Consider the following 21,537-nt stretch of genomic DNA (forward strand, 5'->3'; position numbering starts at 1 on the left):
GGGAAGCATGTGAAAGGCTACCTGGAACGTTTGACCCAAGTTAAACAATTTAAAAGGCAATGCTATCAAATACTAATTGAGTGTAAACTTCTGACCCACTGGGAATGTGATGAAAGATACTAAAGCTGAAATAAATCATTCTCTCTACTATTATTCTGACATTTCACATTCTTAAAATGAAGTGGTGATCCTAACTGACCTAAGACAGGGACATTTTTACTCCGATTATATGTCAGGAATTGTGAAAAACTGAGTTTATTTGGCTAAGGTGTATGTAAACAACCGACTTCAACTGTATGTATAGAAAATGGCTCTTGAACAATAAATATAATAATGACCAGCAAAAATTGAGATGAAAACATTGTATAATAAACACAAATGGATAACCTGTTTCGATATTACCATGTTAGAAAACCTATCCGTGTGTGTGTGTGTGTGTGTGTGTGTGTGTGTGTGTGTGTGTGTGTGTGTGTGTGTGTGTGTGTGTGTGTGTGTGTGTGTGTGTGCGTGTGCGTGTGCGTGTGTGTGACTGGTGGGTTGAGAGTCTGGTCCAGGGTAAACCAATAGGGCGTTAAGGCCACGTGCTGGGTGCTGTTGTTGACTCTCTCTGGTGCAGTGCTAGAAATAGTGTGATCTCCGGACTGCAGCGGAAATGCCTCTCTGTTTGTCTTTAGAGACACATATTTTCCCTCACAGTGTGCAATCACACGGCAGCAATATTTGTGACCTGTTGCCACAAGAAAACACCGTTAGAAAATATAAACCATATTTATGTTTTGTTTATCTTCCCTTTTGTACTTTTTTTTTTTGCACATAATATGACATTTGAAATGTCTTTATTTCACTTTTGTTTATTATCTACTTCGCTTGCTTTGGCAATTTTAACATATGTTAGGCCTCTAGGCTATTTCTGCTGTGCACGAACTGGGATGTATAGAAAAGACTAGCTCAGGAACCTGGGAAGGGAAGGTGTATCTCAATTCAATTCAAGGGCTTTATTGGCATGGGAAACAAATGTTAACATTGCTAAAGCAAGTGAGGTAGATAATAAACAATAAAACTTAACAGGGAACATTACACCACAGAAGTTCCAAAAGAATAAAGACATTTAAAATATTATATTATGTCTATATGCAGTGTTGTAATGATGTTCAAGTATAAAAGGTGTTTGTTCTTCACTGGTTGCCACTCCCAGGACCTGGGAGTGAATATTTAGAATGCCACTCATGTTGTTTAACATGTTTGCACCCTGTTACTTCATTCCTCAGTATGAATGAACAAAATGGGGAGTGATGAAGTATTTACCAAGGTCAGACCTAGAGCTTATTCTACCCCTCTCTCTCTCTCTCTCTCCTCTCTCACTCTCTCGCTCTCTCTCTCTCTCTCTCTCTCTCTCTCTCTCTCTCTCTCTCTCTCTCTCTCTCTCTCTCCCTTCTCTCTCTCTCCCTTCTCTCTCTCTCTCTCTCTCTCTCTCTCTCTCTCTCCCTTCTCTCTCTCTCTCTCCCTTCTCTCTCTCTCTCTCTCTCTCTCTCTCTCTCTCTCTCTCTCTCTCTCTCTCTCTCTCTCTCTCTCTCTCTCTCTCTCTCTCTCTCTCTCTCTCTCCCTCTCTCTCTCTCTCTCTCTCTCTCTCTCTCTCTCTCTCTCTCTCTCTCTCTCTCTCTCTCTCTCTCTCTCTCTCTCTCTCTCTCTCTCTCTCTCTCTCTCTCTCTCCTCTCTCTCTCTCTCTCTCTCTCTCTCTCTCTCTCTCTCTCTCTCTCTCTCTCTCTCTCTCTCTTCTCTCTTCTCTTTCTCTCTCTCACTCTCTCTCTCTCTCTCTCTCTCTCTCTCTCTCTCTCTCTCTCTCTCTCTCTCTCTCTCTCTCTCTCTCTCTCTCTCTCTCTCTCTCTCTCTCTTCTCTCTTCTCTCTTCTCTTTCTCTCTCTCTCTCTCTCTCTCTCTCTCCCTTCTCTCTCTCTCTCTCTCCTTCTCTCTCTCTCTCTCCCTTCTCTCTCTCTCTCTCCCTCTCTCTCTCTCTCTCTCTCTCTCTCTCTCTCTCTCTCTCTCTCCCTTCTCTCTCTCTCTCTCTCTCTCTCTCTCTCTCTCTCTTCTCTCTCTCTCTCTCTCTCTCTCTCTCTCTCTCCCTCTCTCTCTCTCTCTCTCTCTCTCTCTTCTCTCTCTCTCTCTCTCTCTCTCTCTCTCTCTCTCTCTCTCTCTCTCTCTCTCTCTCTCTCTCTCTCTCTCTTCTCTCTTCTCTCTTCTCTCTTCTCTCTTCTCTCTCTCTCTCTCTCTCTCTCTCTCTCTCTCTCTCTCTCTCTCTTCTCTCTCTCTCTCTCTCTCTCTCTCTCTCTCTCTCTCTCTCTCTCTCTCTCTCTCTCTCTCTCTCTCTCTCTCTCTCTCTCTCTCTCTCTCTCTCTCTCTCTCTCTCTCTCTCTCTCTCTCTCTCTCTCTCTCTCTCTCTCTCTCTCTCTCTCTCTCTCTCTCTCTCTCTCTCTCTCTCTCTCTCTCTCTCTCTCTCTCTCTCTCTCTCTCTCTCTCTCTCTCTCTCTCTCTCTCTCTCTCTCTCTCTCTCTCTCTCTCTCTCTCTCTCTCTCTCTCTCTCTCTCTCTCTCTCTCTCTCTCTCTCTCTCTCTCTCTCTCCCTTCTCTCTCTCTCTTCTCTCTCTCTCTCCTCTCTCTTCTCTCTCTTCTCTCTCTTCTCTCTCTCTCTCTCTCTCTCTCTCTCTCTCTCTCTCTCTCTCTCTCTCTCTCTCTCTCTCTCTCTCTCTCTCTCTCTCTCTCTCTCTCTCTCTCTCTCTCTCTCTCTCTCTCTAAAAAAGAAATACACAAACCTCTCAAAGCGTGCCTAGCGTGCCACCAGACTGTAAACTCTCCTTTTATAGGCTCTCTCTTACTTTATGTAGATGGTTATATGTGTCTGGGCTGACAATAACAGTGATCCCTTTTAAATCCCCCTCCTGGTTTTTTAAATTGGGAATTAGAATTCACTTTGAAGTCAGGAAAATCATTCATTTGATTTGCAGTGTAAATTACATTTTTACTACAGTCGTTTTAAAGTCTAGTGTGAAAATCTGTTGATTCATCACCTACACTGTACTTGCTATTCGCAGTGATTTGAGTCTGAGTGTCTCGGGAAGTAGGTTACAATAGACTAGTGAGAAGTTGTCAGATGTCTTATCGTGTGTGTGTGTGTGCGTGCATATGTGCGTGTGTGTGTGTACGTACACGTGTGTGTGCATGCCATGCATGCGTGTGTGAAGTGAGACCAAGGTTATTGTATTAAACAAAAACTGAAACTAAAATAAAAACTACATCACGTAGACGTTTGTTGTTGTTCAAACGACGTGGTAACAACGTTGATTAAACCAGTTTATGCCCAGTGGGTAGCTTGCGTATCGCTATCACTAGCTATCACTAGCTAACACTAGCTATCACTAGCTAACACTAGCTATCACTAGCTATCACTAGCTAACACTAGCTATCACTAGCTATCACTAGCTATCACTAGCTAACACTAGCTATCACTAGCTAACACTAGCTATCACTAGCTAACACTAGCTAACACTAGCTATCACTAGCTAACACTAGCTATCACTAGCTATCACTAGCTAACACTAGCTATCACTAGCTAACACTAGCTATCACTAGCTATCACTAGCTGTCACTAGCTAACAGGGAAGAAATCAGAGGGCGAGCACGGAGTGTGACTGGACCAAGCTAGAACAGCTTGTGAAGTTGCCGGACCCGTTCGCAGCCCACACCGACCAACTTGCTGGCTCGCGACTGGACCAAGCTAGAGCAGCTTGTGAAGTTGCTGGAGCCGTTCGCAGCCCACACCGACCAACTTGCTGGCTCGCGACTGGGCCAAGCTAGAGCCAAGCTAGAGCAGCTTGTGAAGTTGCTGGAGCCGTTCGCAGCCCACACCGACCAACTTGCTGGCTCGCGACTGGGCCAAGCTAGAGCCAAGCTTGAGCAGCTTGTGAAGTTGCTGGAGCCGTTCGCAACCCACACTGAGCACCTTCAAACTCACAGCCACTTGCTGTCTGTAGTGCCATGCATTTTCAACCTTGAGTAACACTTGCAGTCAACCACTTTTGCAAAACAGTTGTCACGTGCTTTGTAAACCCCTGGTGTAGACTAATAGTGAAATGCTTCCTTAGCTTCCCAACAAAGCAGAGAACAAAATAGAAAAATAATAGAAAAAAATAACACGAGGAGTAAATAAAATAATACACCCGGACGTATGTCCCATTACCAGTAAAACATAATCAAATCCTATTTCTTTCACTTACTTGTTGTGCTGTTTCATTGTTCATTTGTTCAGTCGTTTCATTCTCAACCAGGATTTCCATGGGATGCCGTCTGGGTCTTTGCGTGTCAAAAAAGATACACGTCAAATAACACTATTTGACGGGTCAAATAAGCTTGTTGACCAATCAGGACCTTAATATGACAGCACGCCACATAATAATTTAACACGTTCATACATTTTTTACGTAGTTATTACACATTGATTACACTATCACTCGTATTTCATATGTCACAAGGATTCATCGATACGTATGCTATGATGCTGGTGAAGTTGTCTTGCGCACCTACAGTGCTGGTCAATAAAAAAAAGCTAGCTAGCTCATGGATGCAAACAATGTTCTTCCCCAAAAACATAGCAAAACGACATAATCTGTTTCAGTAGCTATAGTTAGCTAGCTGCCTATATAGCTAGGTGTCATCATCTAAAAATAACCCTAATTTACAAGACAAAACAACATCCTGTTTCAATAGCTATAGTTAGCTAGCTACCTATATAGCTAGGTGTCATCTAAAAATAACCCTAATTTACAAGACAGTTCTTATTTGATTAAATGGTGGTCGGACCCATCTATGTGAAGCTAGCCAAAGTAAGGATTAGCCACAATAGTGGACTTTGCAGTTAGTCTTCAAAATCAAAGTATGTCTTTGACAGTGATGCAAATTAATACAAATAGTAGAATTGTGCAGATCATGCTTAACAAGGTCGGAATGTTGTTATATAAAAATCAACAAGACAATAATTTGTTCACTTGACAAAAATCTGTTGAAATCACACTGGATGTATTATACTTTAGAATTGCATTGGGGGCCATACTTATTTCACTGTACAGCCTTACCTATGGATTGTGGATCAATGACATGGGGTATCAGTCTACTCAGTGACACCCAGAGAACATTAGCGCCGTAGCTCTTATTGGGGGACTCTGAAACAACTGTGAATTGAGCCACAATTATTGTCAATCTATGGGTATTAAACACTATTTCCGAGGAAAAACAATACTGCGAGGATGTTTTGGAGTCTGATAACTCTGAGGAGGATGTTGGGGAAAAATATTTGAGGTATTGAGTAGACTGATACCCCATTGCATTGATCCCCAAACCTTAGGTAAAGCTGTACAGTGCAATAAAAATGTCATTACACACAATAGGCTGACTGGGGAGGTGATTTCACACAGTCACTGTCCCGCGATATGAGCTACAGCACTAATATTTGCGTAAACTCTTCACAGTTGTGTTCTGTGGGTGACACCGAGTAGACTGATACCCCATTTCATTGCTTCCAATTCCAACCTTGTTTAACATTATCTAGTCTAAATATGGCATGATTCCACCAATTGTAACCTTCTGCATCACTTCCAAAGAGGTACTTTTATTTTGAAGGCAAACTGCAAATTCCACTATTGTGCCAAATCCTTATTGTTTCTAGCTTCACAACACATAACCTCAGTCCGGTCGAGCTTCACTAGCCAGATGAAGCTAGCTGGCTGTTTATAACGTTGGCTTTGGGCAACAGGGTTAGGTAGCTGGCTAGCTATGTATTTTCATGAACTGACGTTCAATTTCAATATACGAACAACAAGTGGCTACCTAGCTAATACTTATTCACAAAAGGATTCCTAAATCATTGCTAAGAATAATGAAAATGACTGCAGATTCCACTGGTCATTATCTTCAGGCTGGTTGTATTGGTGCTAGCTAGGTATCAAGCTAAAGTTAGCTAGCTACCCCAGAAGTTGCGGTCGAACAAATAATGCTTTATTACTAACACAGTATTGTAAACACATCGTTTGTGGCCGGTGTTTGCTTGTTTGCATACTTTTTTGAACAGCTGTGACAGTGCTAGTGATAGCAGTGGTGGCGCTTGGCTTGCACGTGCAAATTCAGAACACACAACATTCTATAAGCTTATGTAACGGGTCAAATCGTGTTATTTGACGTGTATCCTTTTTGACCAGCATTGACCCAAACTACGTTCCATAGTATGTCATGACGCTAATAGCAGTGACGCTATCACTGTGCAACTCCGGTAGGGCAACATCTGAAAAATAGCGCACTTGGTAGTACGTACCTGTGCTTGACCAGTCGGCGAAAGCCAACATCACCCACGATAGAGAACGAATTGATTGTCAAGGTGTCACTCCCTGACCTTAGAGATCCTTATCTATTCTCTATGTTTGGTTGTGTCAGGTTGTGACTCGGGTGGGAAAATCTATGTTTTCTATTTCTTAGATTTTTTTTGTCGAGTGTGGTTCCCAATCAGAGGCAGCTGTCTATCGTTGTCTCTGATTGGGGATCATACATAAGTTGTGATTTTCCCTTTAGGTTTTGTGGGGTGTTATTTTTTGTTTACTGTCTGTGCCTGACGGAACTGTTCGCTTTAATTTTCGCTTTGTTATTTTTGTTTGAGTGTTTTTTGATAATAAATATCATGAACACTTTCCACGCTGCGCTTTGGTCCTCTCCTTCTACAAACGAGAGCCGTTACACAAGGACAATGAATTACATTATCTTGGCGTTAATGGGTTTCGCCTTTGAGTTGTCTCACCGAAATTTTCTTACTCTTTCAAATGACTGCTCGACTTGTTGACTGCTCAATCCACACAGCAGACATTGTGGGCTAGGTTAGGAATGCTGTGTTGCACGTGTAGCGCAAAATTTTACGAGGCATCATTACTTCATGTACTTACGTTATATAGGTATACACGTCAGCTTTGACATTGGTTTTGCACATCGGCGTTAAAGTAGACATCGGGACGATACGATGTTGTCATTTTTAGCTAATATCGTCCGATTCCGATATGTTCACCAATATATCGTGCCATCCCTAATTCACATAACAGCCCACTTGGAGTTTGCCAAAAGGCAGTTAAAGGACTCTCAGACCATGAGAAACAAGATTCTCTGGTCTGATGAACTCAAGATTGAACTCTTTGGCCTGAATGCCAAGGCATCACGTCTGGAGGAAACCTGGCACCATCACTATGGTGAAGCATGGTGGTGGCAGCATTATACTGTGGGGATGATTTTCAGCGGCAGGGACTGGGATCGAGGGAAAGAAGAAAGTGTGCCAAGTACAGAGAGCTTCTTGATGAAAACCTGCTCCAGAGTGCTCAGGACCTCAGACTGGGGCGAACGTTCACCTTCCAACAGAACAACAACCCTAAGCACACAGCTACAACAATGCAGGAGTGGGTTCGGGACAAGTCTCTGAATGGCATTGAGTGGCCCAGCCAAAGCCTGGACTTGAACCCGTTCTAACATTTCTGGAGAGACCTGAAAATAGCTGCGTCGTGATGCTCCCCATCCAACCTGACAGAGCTTGAGAGGATCTGCAGAGAAGAATGGGAGAAACGCCCCAAATACAGGTGTGCCAAGCTTGTAGCATCATACCCAAGAAGACTCAAGGCTGTAATTGCTGCCAAAGGTGCTTCAACAAAGTACTGATTAAAGGGTCTGAATGCTTATGTAAATGTGATTAAAAAAATATTTAAAAAATAATACATTTGCAAAAATGTCTAAAAACCTGTTTTTTGCTTTGTCATTATGCGGTATATTGTGTGTAGATTGATGAGGGGGGAAATAAACAATTTCATCACATTTAGAATAAGGCTGTAACCTAACAAAATGTGTGAAAAGTCCAGTGGTCTGAATACTTTCCTGAATGCACCGTATAGCCATGCTAGCCAGCAGGGTAAAACACCCACCTGCTGACTTTCTCTGCCTCTCCTTTTCTCAGTTCCTGTCATGCCTCCGTCTATGGCTCAGTCTCAGTTTCCCTCGTAATATTTGTCCGTGGTCACACTTTATAACTTATAAGGGTGTAAAGCTTTCATAAACCCTTGACATGGATGTTTCACAAATAATCGATGTTTCACATACTTTATAAAGGTGACATATCTGGTCTTAAGAGCTGATGCTTTGCAAAATGGTGGCTCTTTTGCCATAACACATAACCCAGGGTAAAGTGATCTCCCTTGCTCTTGTTAATCTATTAAAGTGGCTACAAAATCAAAAAGGAAGGAAATATGTCATCTGATCCTCTTTACCTACTTCCCTCCACTGTTAAGTCATGTTGTTAAGACTGTCGCTCTCAGTGTCTGTATCACGCCAAGTCTTGTTACTGAGCTGCATGGTTTTCTCTCACAAACATACACAGCACCAGTTCCAGGTTACCAGGTACAATGCTTCCTCTTGTCTGCTGTTTGTGTAAGTGGATAGATTTATGGGATGCTGGTGATGCTAATGACAGATCAGGTGATGAATGAGGTCGAGGAGGCACCAGGGTGGCAGAGCCAGACATCTTAATGTAGAAGATGACTCGACTATGAATCATACGATACGCTCCAAGTCAAAGTCAAGCACCAGAATCTTCATTTTCATCTGATGACTTAGTCAGGAAGCTATCTGATTCCAAAGAAAAGGAAATAGCTGTATGAATGAATAGGCAGGAGAGACTAGGAACAATGGAAAGGTGGATGGAATTATTCTGGTTCTTTTCTCTTGAATTATATGTGAACAGGAGGGTGAAACTGTTTCCAATTCTCACCCTTTCAACAGGGTGGCAGGGTCATGTGATTGCATGGAAGAGGACTGACTGACTGACACACACACACACACACACACACACACACACACACACACACACACACACACACACACACACACACACACACACACACACACACACACACACACACACACACACACACACACACACACACACACACACACACCAGTGTGTTATTTAACCAGGCCATCTGTTACCCCTAAGGTCTTGAATGTTCATTGGGCAGGAAGGACACTCTCTGAGACACAGTGGTACAGCACTCACTCTGCGTGACTTTTAATTGGCCTGCACTGTGTGTCTGTCTGTCTGTTTGTATGTGTGTGTGTGGAGACCATGCTGGACACTGGTGGTGAAGGTCACCAGACTCTCACGCCAAATAGCAGCCCAGGTCAAATGAAGCCTCAGGATAACTACTGTTATCTTGGGGTCGGGTCAGGGTATACACACACACACAGAGACAGCGCACACACACCGTGCTCACACTCACACTGCTCTCACACGCTGGTGTTGGGGTCGACCCAGTTTAAATGTTTTTCACCATTTCTTTAGTTCTCACACAACTTACTGAGTTGATTGACGATAGGAGTAACTTTTCTAGAACACGCAGAAGTTATTTTTCAGTTGGCTCTTTCCTGCTTGAGGCTCCATGGCAAAGGTGTTGTCCTACAACCAGAGTATCTTTTATTTGGCTCTTTCCTGCTTGAGGCTCCATGGCAACGGTGTTGTCCTACAACCAGAGTATCTTTTATTCTCAAAGCATCGTATGTTGATACAAAGGGCATATGTGTTTACAGTGCCATGTGCGATGGTACAGTAGATAGTAGCAAAGGGAAGGAGTAGTGTCAGGGGAAGGTGGTGCCGTGCCATGTGCGATGGTACAGTAGATAGTAGCAAAGGGAAGGAGTAGTGTCAGGGGAAGGTGGTGCCGTGCCGTGTGTGACAGTACAGTAGATAGTAGCAAAGGGAAGGAGTAGTGTCAGGGGAAGGTGGTGCCGTGCCGTGTGTGATGGTACAGTAGATAGTAGCAAAGGGAAGGAGTAGTGTCAGGGGAAGGTGGTGCCGTGCCGTGTGTGATGGTACAGTAGATAGTAGCAAAGGGAAGGAGTAGTGTCAGGGGAAGGTGGTGCCGTGCCGTGTGTGATGGAGGTCTAGGAGAAGGCTGTAAATCTAGAGGAGCTGTGGTCTGGAATGTTCTACGTGTTGGCGCACGATCCCTCTCTCTTAATGAAAGACCCCTTAAAGGAGACAGCTCTGCAGTGACCAGCTCAACTCACACTGGGCTATAAGACTGCTGCCTCTAATTCAACTTGAGCTAAGACTAGGGCTGTTGCGGTTACCGTATTACTGCCACACCGGCAGTCATGACGCATGACCGCAGTCAAATTCTACTTGACCGCCGAGTCACGGTAATCTCCTCCTATTCGCTCTGTACACAAGTGGCGCTGATGCGAGGGAAGTACCCAACTCGCTAACGACCGCCAGCTCACTAATGGCCTGGTACTCAGCGCTCTTGTCCCTTCATTCTCATGATACAAATGCACTCGAAAATCACATCAAACACTTACCATCAAAACAGTTTCACACTTTTAAAACTTATCGTTAGGCTACATTGTTTGACCTCACTGTGATGGATCAATTTCAAGAAAGAAGTCCAACAACAGCTTGAAACTGAGTGGAAAACGTAGTTGTTGTGGATCTTGTTTCAAAGCCAAGCAACGGAATAGACACTGCGTTGAAAGGTGATGATTAATTAAAAGCACTTAAAACGTCTCATGTAGAACATCTTTAAATATATTGGAGCTTATGCATATGCATAGGCCTATATAAACTCAGCAAAAAAAAATAAACGTCCCTTTTTGCAGGACCCTGTCTTTCAAAGTTCATTTGTAAAAATCCAAATAACTTCACAGATCTTCAATGTAAAGGGTTTAAACACTGTTTCCTAATACTTGCTCAATGAACCATAAACAATTCATGAACATGCAACCTGTGGAACGGTCGTTAGACATTGGCTGCTTCTCTTGCGTCAGGTTATATGCAACATTTTGGGCCGCCTGGCTCGTTGCGAACTAATCTGCCAGAATTTTATGTAGTGCCTATAAGAACATCCAATAGTCAAAGGTATATGAAATACAAATGGTATAGAGAGAAATAGTCCTATAATTCCTATAATCTCTACAACCTAAAACTTCTCACCTGGGAATATTGAAGACTCATGTTAAAAGGAACCACCAGCTTTCATATGTTCTCATGTTCTGAGCAAAGAACTTAAACATGAGCTTTTTTACATGGCACATATTGCATTTTGACTTTCACTCTCCAACATTTTGTTTTTGCATTATTTAAACCAAATTAAATATGTTTGATTATTTATTTGCTAAATTGATTTTATTGATGTATTATATTAGGTTAAACTAAAAGTGTTCATTCAGTATTGTTGTAATTGTCATTATTACAAATAAATAAATACATTTGAAAAAATTGGCCGATTAATCGGTATCGACTTTTTTGGTCCTCCAATAATCGGTATCGGTATTGGCGTTTAAAAATCATAATCGGTCGACCTCTAAACAATATCCTTTCTATTTTATTCATTTATGTTCAGTTATATTCTATATTATATTCTTATATTCTTATTACTTTAAAATCATATAATATGAAATAATGGCATGGAATTTATAAGCTAAATTAACTAGCCTATGCTGCCATTGGCATGGTGCATAGCCAGATAACATACAGTAGGCCAACTCAGAATATCCCTCTGGGAAAAATCTGGTTAATCAATGTTATTTCCACGTCATTTCAATCCCAAAAATCTATGTGACGACATTTAATCAATGTGGAAAACTAATTGGATTTGCAAAAAGTCATCAACATAAGGGCATTTTGTCTTTTTATCACCCAACTATTAACCTAAGTCCTAAGGGCACACTCCAACACAATGTATAAATGAAGCATTTGTGTTTAGTGAGTCCGACAGATCAGAGGCAATAGGGATGACCAGGGATGTTCTCTTGATAAGTGCATTCATTTGACAATCGTCATTCATTTACATTACATTTAAGTCATTTAGCAGAAGCTCTTATCCAGAGCGACTTACAAATTGGTGCATTCACCTTATGACATCCAGTGGAACAGTCACTTTACAATAGTGCATCTAAATCTTAAAGGGGGGGGAATACTTATCCTATCCTAGGTATTCCTTAAAGAGGTGGGGTTTCAGGTGTCTCCGGAAGGTGGTGATTGACTCCGCTGTCCTGGCGTCGTGAGGGAGTTTGTTCCACCATTGGGGGGCCAGAGCAGCGAACAGTTTTGACTGGGCTGAGCGGGAGCTGTACTTCCTCAGTGGTAGGGAGGCGAGCAGGCCAGAGGTGGATGAACGCAGTGCCCTTGTTTGGGTGTAGGGCCTGATCAGAGCCTGGAGGTACTGAGGTGCCGTTCCCCTCACAGCTCCGTAGGCAAGCACCATGGTCTTGTAGCGGGTGCGAGCTTCAACTGGAAGCCAGTGGAGAGAACGGAGGAGCGGTGTGACGTGAGAGAACTTGGGAAGGTTGAACACCAGACGGGCTGCGGCGTTCTGGATGAGTTGAAGGGGTTTAATGGCACAGGCAGGGAGCCCAGCCAACAGCGAGTTGCAGTAATCCAGACGGGAGATGACAAGTGCCTGGATTAGGACCTGTTCCGCTTCCTGTGTGAGGCAGGGTCGTACTCTGCGGATGTTGTAGCGCATGAACCTACAGGAACGGGCCACCGCCTTGATGTTGGTTGAGAACGACAGGGTGTTGTCCAGGATCACACCAAGGTTCTTAGCGCTCTGGGAGGAGGACACAATGGAGTTGTCAACCGTGATGGCGAGATCATGGAACGGGCAGTCCTTCCCCGGGAGGAAGAGCAGCTACGTCTTGCCGAGGTTCAGCTTGAGGTGGTGATCCGTCATCCACACTGATATGTCTGCCAGACATGCAGAGATGCGATTCGCCACCTGGTCATCAGAAGGGGGAAAGGAGAAGATTAGTTGTGTGTCGTCTGCATAGCAATGATAGGAGAGACCATGTGAGGTTATGACAGAGCCAAGTGACTTGGTGTATAGCGAGAATAGGAGAGGGCCTAGAACAGAGCCCTGGGGGACACCAGTGGTGAGAGCGCGTGGTGAGGAGACAGATTCTCGCCACGCCACCTGGTAGGAGCGACCTGTCAGGTAGGACGCAATCCAAGCGTGGGCCGCGCCGGAGATGCCCAACTCAGAGAGGGTGGAGAGGAGGATCTGATGGTTCACAGTATCGAAGGCAGCCGATAGATCTAGAAGGATGAGAGCAGAGGAGAGAGAGTTAGCTTTAGCAGTGCGGAGCGCCTCCGTGATACAGAGGAGAGCAGTCTCAGTTGAATGACTAGTCTTGAAACCTGACTGATTTGGATCAAGAAGGTCATTCAGAGAGAGATAGCGGGAGAGCTGGCCAAGGACGGCACGTTCAAGAGTTTTGGAGAGAAAAGAAAGAAGGGATACTGGTCTGTAATTGTTGACATCGGAGGGATCGAGTGTAGGTTTTTTCAGAAGGGGTGCAACTCTCGCTCTCTTGAAGACGGAAGGGACGTAGCCAGCGGTCAGTGATGAGTTGATGAGCGAGGTGAGGTAAGGGAGAAGGTCTCCGGAAATGGTCTGGAGAAGAAGGGAGGGGATAGGGTCAAGCGGGCAGGTTGTTGGGCGGCCGGCCGTCACAAGACGCGAGATTTCATCTGGAGAGAGAGGGGAGAAAGAGGTCAGAGCACAGGGTAGGGCAGTATGAGCAGAACCAGCGGTGTCGTTTGACTTAGCAAACGAGGATCGGATGTCGTCGACCTTCTTTTCAAAATGGTTGACGAAGTCGTCTGCAGAGAGGGAGGAGGGGGGAGGATTCAGGAGGGAGGAGAAGGTGGCAAAGAGCTTCCTAGGGTTAGAGGCAGATGCTTGGAATTTAGCGTGGTAGAAAGTGGCTTTAGCAGCAGAGACAGAGGAGGAAAATGTAGAGAGGAGGGAGTGAAAGGATGCCAGGTCCGCAGGGAGGCAAGTTTTCCTCCATTTCCGCTCGGCTGCCCGGAGCCCTGTTCTGTGAGCTCGCAATGAGTCATCGAGCCACGGAGCGGGAGGGGAGGACCGAGCCGGCCTGGAGGATAGGGGACATAGAGAGTCAAAGGATGCAGAGAGGGAGGAGAGGAGGGTTGAGGAGGCAGAATCAGGAGATAGGTTGGAGAAGGTTTGAGCGGAGGGAAGAGATGATAGGATGGAAGAGGAGAGAGTAGAGGGGGAGAGAGAGCGAAGGTTGGGACGGTGCGATACCATCCGAGTAGGGGCAGTGTGGGAGGTGTTGGATGAGAGCGAGAGGGAAAAGGATACAAGGTAGTGGTCGGAGACTTGGAGGGGAGTTGCAATGAGGTTAGTGGAAGAACAGCATCTAGTAAAGATGAGGTCGAGCGTATTGCCTGCCTTGTGAGTAGGGGGGGAAGGTCAAAAGAGGAGAGGAGTGGAAAGAAGGAGGCAGAGAGGAATGAGTCAAAGGTAGACGTGGGGAGGTTAAAGTCGCCCAGAGCTGTGAGAGGTGAGCCGTCCTCAGGAAAGGAGCTTATCAAGGTATCAAGCTCATTGATGAACTCTCAGAGGGAACCTGGAGGGCGATAAATGATAAAGATGTTAAGCTTGAAAGGGCTGGTAACTGTGACAGCATGGAATTCAAAGGAGGCGATAGACAGATGGGTAAGGGGAGAAAGAGAGAATGACCACTTGGGAGATATGAGGATCCCGGTGCCACCACCCCGCTGACCAGAAGCTCTCGGGTGTGCGAGAACACGTGGGCGGACGAAGAGAGAGCAGTAGGAGTAGCAGTGTTGTCTGTGGTGATCCATGTTTCCGTTAGTGCCAAGAAGTCGAGGGACTGGAGGGAGGCAAAAGTACTTTTGAGTATCAGGAAAAATGTATGGCGTAAAGTACATCATTTTCTTTTAGGGGTGTAGTTAAGTAAAAGTTGTCACATACCCCAAAAAACAACAAGTAGAACTTTAAAGTATTTGTAATGAAGTACTTTACTCCACTGCCATGCGGTAGCAGAGAGCACAGTCTGTGGGTTGGTTGGGTGGCTGGAGTCTATGAGTTCATCTTTAAGTCAAACCGTCGCAAAATGTGCCTGTACGGTCGCAGTCTAGAATCCTGTTAATGAGAAAAACCTGTTCTACTTCACCTGATTTTTAACATTCTGTCATAAAGAACAACTTAATAAAAAACACTTTCCTGTCTCAAGGTTCAATTAAACAAATACTATATTAAGTTCCTTAATAAAGTAACAGGTTGCCTGTAACCAAGAAGGGACATGTCTGAATTGACACTTTAGCAAGTCTTTATTCATATAAAACATTTAAACATCAGAGACACAACATGCACTCATTTCGATGGAACTTTAGTCAGCACCTGCTAAAGCTAACAGGCCATCTCCTTTACTCAGCACCTGCTAAAGCTAACAGGACAGTCCCTAAACTTAGCACCTGCTAAAGCTAACAGGCCAGTCCCTAAACTTAGCACCTGCTAAAGCTAACAGGACAGTCCCTAAACTCAGCACCTGCTAAAGCTAACAGGCCAGTCCCTAAACTTAGCACCTGCTAAAGCTAACAGGCCAGTCACTAAACTCAGCACCTGCTAAAGCTAACTGTCCACTCCCTAAACTTAGCACCTGCTAAAGCTAACAGGCCAGTCCCTAAACTTAGCACCTGCTAAAGCTAACAAGCCAGTCCCTAAACTCAGCACCTGCTAAAGCTAACAGGCCAGTCCCTAAACTTAGCACCTGCTAAAGCTAACAGGCCAGTCCCTAAACTCAGCACCTGCTAAAGCTAACAGGCCAGTCCCTAAACTTAGCACCTGCTAAAGCTAACAGGCCAGTCCCTAAACTTAGCACCTGCTAAAGCTAACAGGCCAGTCCCTAAACTTAGCACCTGCTAAAGCTAACAGGCCAGTCCCTAAACTTAGCACCTGCTAAAGCTAACAGGCCAGTCCCTAAACTTAGCACCTGCTAAAGCTAACAGGCCAGTCCCTAAACTTCTCTAAAGCTAACAGGCCAGTCCCTAAACTCAGCACCTGCTAAAGCTAACAGCCAGTCCCTAAACTTAGCACCTGCTAAATCTAACAGGACATCTCCTTTACTCAGCACCTGCTAAAGCTAACAGGCCAGTCCCTAAACTTAGCACCTGCTAAAGCTAACAGGCCAGTCCCTAAACTTAGCACCTGCTAAAGCTAACAGGCCAGTCCCTAAACGTAGCACCTGCTAAAGCTAACAGGCCAGTCCCTAAACTTAGCACCTGCTAAAGCTAACATGCCAGTCCCTAAACTTAGCACAAGCTAAAGTAAACACACCATCCCTTCCAAGAGGACATGAGCTTAAGCTGAGCTAATACTAACACACTGCTGGCTCACTCACTGTAAACAGATTCCTGGCGTGCTCCTTGCTTAGTTGTAGTAAATATAATGTGGCGAGATTTTTGGTATCCTTGAAGTGTGCAAAGTCAAACTTTTTGAATTGAAGTGGTTCCCTCTTTAATGTATGTGTGTTCCCGTATGGAGATAAGAGTTTATTATGAAGTAGGGCTGTCTGTTCATTTGATTGGTCGACATGTTTGGACATGTATTTTTCCATATATTGACACATCCTATGTGTTTTAAGCAACTATATTCACTGAGTTTGTCTGATGCTTTAAGCACACATAATTAAGACACACAAATGACTTGAGGGTGTCTGACCAGCAATTGATTTGATTGTGCTGGGCCAGGCACAGACTTGCTGCGCTGTGTTTAAAAAATAAAGATAGCGAGTGACTGTGACTAGCACCCGTTGTCTCACTGCTGCAGTGATCACCACAGAACATCAAAGTGTTTATCAAATTACTGACGTGGTAGATTTGGATGTGACAAAAATGACAGATGTGGTGTTTTATGCTCGTGCACATAATTTACATTACCCGACCTCCCCCAGAAAAACAAATCCTGTCTTAATAGGGCACAATAGTGCCTGACCTATAGCCAGGGCTGATCTTTGCCATTCTGCTGCCATAGGCGAGACCAAAAAATGTTGCCCCCGCAAAACTAGAATAGTCCCCGTAAACAAGACGTCTAAAATACGTAATTTCCAGATGTTGACGTTAGGTCCAATTTAGCTTCTGGATGAAAGGTGAAATGGTATTTTCCATATGTTTTAAATATATTGTCCAGGAAGCTGAAAAGGTATATTTTCAGAATGTTGAAAAATACGTATTTCCAGGTGTTGAAATCAGGCTTATTTTTGGTTCTGAATGAAAAATAAGTCATTTATAGACGTCTATGTTTGGACCAAATCAAGTCTGGTCCAGACTGGACAAAATCTGAACCATGACAACATAAACATCTATGATGGTTCAGATTTTGTCTGGTCTGGACCAGCCGGACCAGACCATTAAGGCCTGTCTGGACCAGCCGGACCAGACCATTAAGGCCTGTCTGGACCAGCCGGACCAGACCATTAAGGCCTGTCTGGACCAGCCGGACCAGACCATTAAGGCCTGTCTGGACCAGCCGGACCAGACCATTAAGGCCTGTCTGGACCAGCCGGACCAGACCATTAAGGCCTGTCTGGACCAGCCGGACCAGACCATTAAGGCCTGTCTGGACCAGCCGGACCAGACCATTAAGTCCTGTCTGGACCAGCCAGACCAGACCAAAAATCCATGCCTGTGGACATTGAAATTAAGGCCTGTCTGGACCGCACCAAATCTGAACCAAACATAGACATTAATGATTAGTTCATATTTGGTCGGACCAAAAAGTGATGTCTGTGGATGTGGAAATAAAGGCCGGTCCGGAACTGTACCAAAAATTATGTCTAAAAGGCATCGATGTCGGTCCATGCCAACTAAGGTGTAGCCTACGTCATTGAGTTTTTTGTATGCGGTAAGCCTACCGTTTGTAAAACACCAAAAAACAATGTGCAGACAGGATTTTTTTTTAAACACATCCAGAATCATTCTGCTCCTGCTTACTAGGGTGTAGCCCATCCATGTGGTAGGTCCACCTTTTGTAAAATATGCCAATGCATTGGCTTTGTTAGTCTTGATTCCTGTGACTAATCAATATGGCTATTTAAGCACTGAATATCAGCTATTGCAAGCCTATTTGCAATGTGTTTACACAGTGGGAATGACAAAAATATTATTTTTTTCGTTATGATCAGTTTGTCCAAAAATGTACGGATAGTTTGTTTTCACTATTATTCTACAATGTAGAAAATAGTAAAAATAAAGAAATCTGGCAATGAGTGTCTCCAAACTTTTGACTGATATATATATATATATATATATATATATATTTATTTATTTTTTGCTACTGCTCGACTAAAGAAAACTCGGTCAATCAGCAGCCTATTGACCAAACAATCGACCATCGACTAAATAGGGTCAGCCCTATTATGAAGTGGCTTCTATTCAAACCAGGGATGGGCAACTGTCGGGCCTGGGGGCGGCCACCTTTTTTGTAGGCCTCTGTAAGGGGGACTGAGAGTCACAGAAATATTTTTTTCTCAGGAAGCATGAAATTATTCAATAACTCCTAAAAACCATCTGTTATGGTGAGAGGAACTTTACACTTTAAGGCTCGGTTGAAGGGATTTGGGTCGTGTAGATGGCAGCAATTATTCCAAAGTCAACAGTTGCTTTCTTTTAAGAGTTAATAAAATGCAGTCAGTCGATGTGAGAAGTGGAAACCCAAGCCTAAGCTCAGAGGTAAAAATAAAAAATAAAATAAAAATGCAGGGAAGTTATCCCAGTGGAGCTCGAGTCTCTCACCATGAAGTCCACGCACGCACACAAACATACTCACAAAAGCATCTTAGTCTCAATCTAGGGAACTCAGAATAGCTAGCCAATTTACGCAACTTTACAGGCCACGTGATATCTGTTTTATTAAATTCCTGATTGTACTGGTTAAAAAGAAATGGAAAGCAATGTATTCAGACACAGACGTGTCCACGCACACAAACACCCAACCCTGGACTCTACACTACCATTCAAAAGTTTGGGGTCACTTAGAAATGTCCTTGTTTTTGAAAGGGAAGCCATTTTTTTTGTCAATGTTGTAAATGACTATTGTAGCTGGAAACGGCTTTTATTTTTTTATGGAATATCTACATAGGGGTACAGAGGTCCATTATCAGCAACCATCACTCCTGTGTTCCAATGGCACATTGTGTTAGCTAATACAAGTTGTAAAAGGCTAATTGATCATTAGAAAACCCTTTTGCAATTGTTAGTACAACTAAAAACTGCTGTTCTGATTATTAAAGAAGCAATAAAGCTGGCCTTCATTAGACTAGTTGAGCATCTGGAGCATCAGCATTTGTGGGTTCGATTACAGCCCCAAAATGTCCAGAATCAAGTGACCCCAAACTTTTGAACGGTAGTGTATGTATTTTTGTTTTATAAGTGAAATACTCTCTGCAGCCAGTCTCTTATTTGGTGGTTGTAGACTGGCTGACATGAAATCTGTTTCCTTAAGGAAACGGGAACTTGTCATTAACGTGTCCTGTGGAGAGCTCATCTAGGCTGAGAGAGGAGAAGACTGCCATGCCATGTGCGTAGCAGCAGGATCCAGCCCACTCAGATCCAGCTGGTCGGTTTTTCTCTTTCTCTCCCAGCAGGCAGCATCTGCTCATCAGCCCATGGCTTGTCAACACTCCCAGCAGAAAAACGGGACCTGTCAGACAGACAATCTTTGCATGATTTGCAGGGTTAATTACTTTGTGACTTGTAAGAGTCTTTTTACTATCTGCTAGGTAAACTGCACACACAGAGCTGCGAGCTGTACAGACAGACACCCCTTCTCTTGTTGCGTTGAATGGGGATGTAACTCTCTGAACCCTTTGAGGAATATCAAACCAGAAGCCACCTTTCATCAGTTCAGATTTATGTTCGTATTGCCACTGGCTGTAATTACACTGAACAAAAATATAACGCAACATGTAAAGTGTTGGTCCCATGTTTCATGAGCTGAAATAAAGGATCCCAGTATTGTTTCATATACACAAAGCTTATTTCTCTCAAATTTGGTGCACAAACTTGTTAGTGACCATTTCTCCTTTGCCAAGATAATCCATCCACATGACAGGTGTGGCATATCAAGCGGCTGATTGAACACCTTGTGCTGGGGACAATAAAATATCCCTCAAATGTTTGTCACACAATACAATGCCACAGATCTCTCAAGTTTTGAGGGAGTGTGCAATTGGCATGCTGACTGCAGGAATGTCCACCAGAGCTATTGCCAGATAATTAAATGTTCATTTCTCTACCATAAGCCGCCTCCAACGTCGTTTTTGAGGATTTGGCAGTACGTCCATCTGGCCTCACAACCGCAGATCACGTTTATGGTGTCGTGTGGGCAAGTGGTTTGCTGATGTGAACTGAGTGCCCCATGGTGGCGGTGGGGTTATGGTATTGGCAGGCATAATCTATGAACAATAAACACAATTGTATTTTATTGATGGTAATTTGAATGCACAGAGATACCATGAAGAGATCCTGACGCCCATTGGCGTGCCATTCATCCGCTGCCAACACCTCATGTTTCAGCATGATAATGCACGGCCTCATGTCAAAAGGATCAATACACAATTAGTGGAAGTTGAAAATGTCCCAGTTCCTCCATGGCCTGCATACTCACCAGACATGTCACCCATTGAGTGTTTTTGGGTGCTCTGCCAGTTCCTGCCAATATCTAGCAACTTTCACACAGCCATTGACGAGGAGTGGGACATCATTCCACAGGCCACAATCAACAGCTTGATCAACTCTATGCGAAGGAGATGTGTTGTGCTGCATGAGGCAAATGGTGGTCACACCGGTATACTGACTAGTTTTCTGATTCACAACCTTTTCTTTTGGGGGGGGGGTATCTGTGACCAACAGATGAACTGTAATTCGGTAAAATCTTTGAAATGGTTGTGTTTAATATATTTGTTAAGTATATTTCAACTGTCCCAACCATGATTCTCATCCCTCCATCTCCTCCTCTTGATCCCTCCTCTTCTATTTTCACAGCTGTCATGATTCTCATCCCTCCATCTCCTCCTCTTGATCCCTCGCTCTTCTATTTTCACAGCTCTCATGATTCTCATCCCTCCATCTCCTCCTCTTGATCCCTCGCTCTTCTATTTTCACAGCTGTCATGATTCTCATCCCTCCATCTCCTCCTCTTGATCCCTCGCTCTTCTATTTTCACAGCTGTCATGATTCTCATCCCTCCATCTCCTCCTCTTGATCCCTCCTGTCATGATTCTCATCCCTCCATCTCCTCGTCTTGATCCCTCCCTCTTCTATTTTCACAGCTGTCATGATTCTCATCCCTCCATCTCCTCCTCTTGATCCCTCACTCTTCTATTTTCACAGTGGTCATGATTCTCATCCCTCCATCTCCTCCTCTTGATCCCTCGCTCTTCTATTTTCACAGCTGTCATGATTCTCATCCCTCCATCTCCTCCTCTTGATCCCTCCCTCTTCTATTTTCACAGCTGTCATGATTCTCATCCCTCCATCTCCTCCTCTTGATCCCTCGCACTTCTATTTTCACAGCTGTCATGATTCTCATCCCTCCATCTCCTCCTCTTGATCCCTCGCTCTTCTATTTTCACAGCTGTCATGATTCTCA

The 21,537-nt window shown here is 44.1% G+C and overlaps 1 protein-coding gene across 3 annotated transcripts in view; it reads left to right on the top strand.

Moving 5' to 3' along the window:
- LOC124038045 (rho GTPase-activating protein SYDE2-like) overlaps positions 1–21,537 on the top strand; it is an 86,966-nt gene that overhangs the window by 4,225 nt on the left and 61,204 nt on the right. The window lies entirely within an intron of this gene.

The sequence above is a fragment of the Oncorhynchus gorbuscha genome, linkage group LG06, assembly GCF_021184085.1.
Source record: "Oncorhynchus gorbuscha isolate QuinsamMale2020 ecotype Even-year linkage group LG06, OgorEven_v1.0, whole genome shotgun sequence".
NCBI lineage: Eukaryota > Metazoa > Chordata > Actinopteri > Salmoniformes > Salmonidae > Oncorhynchus > Oncorhynchus gorbuscha.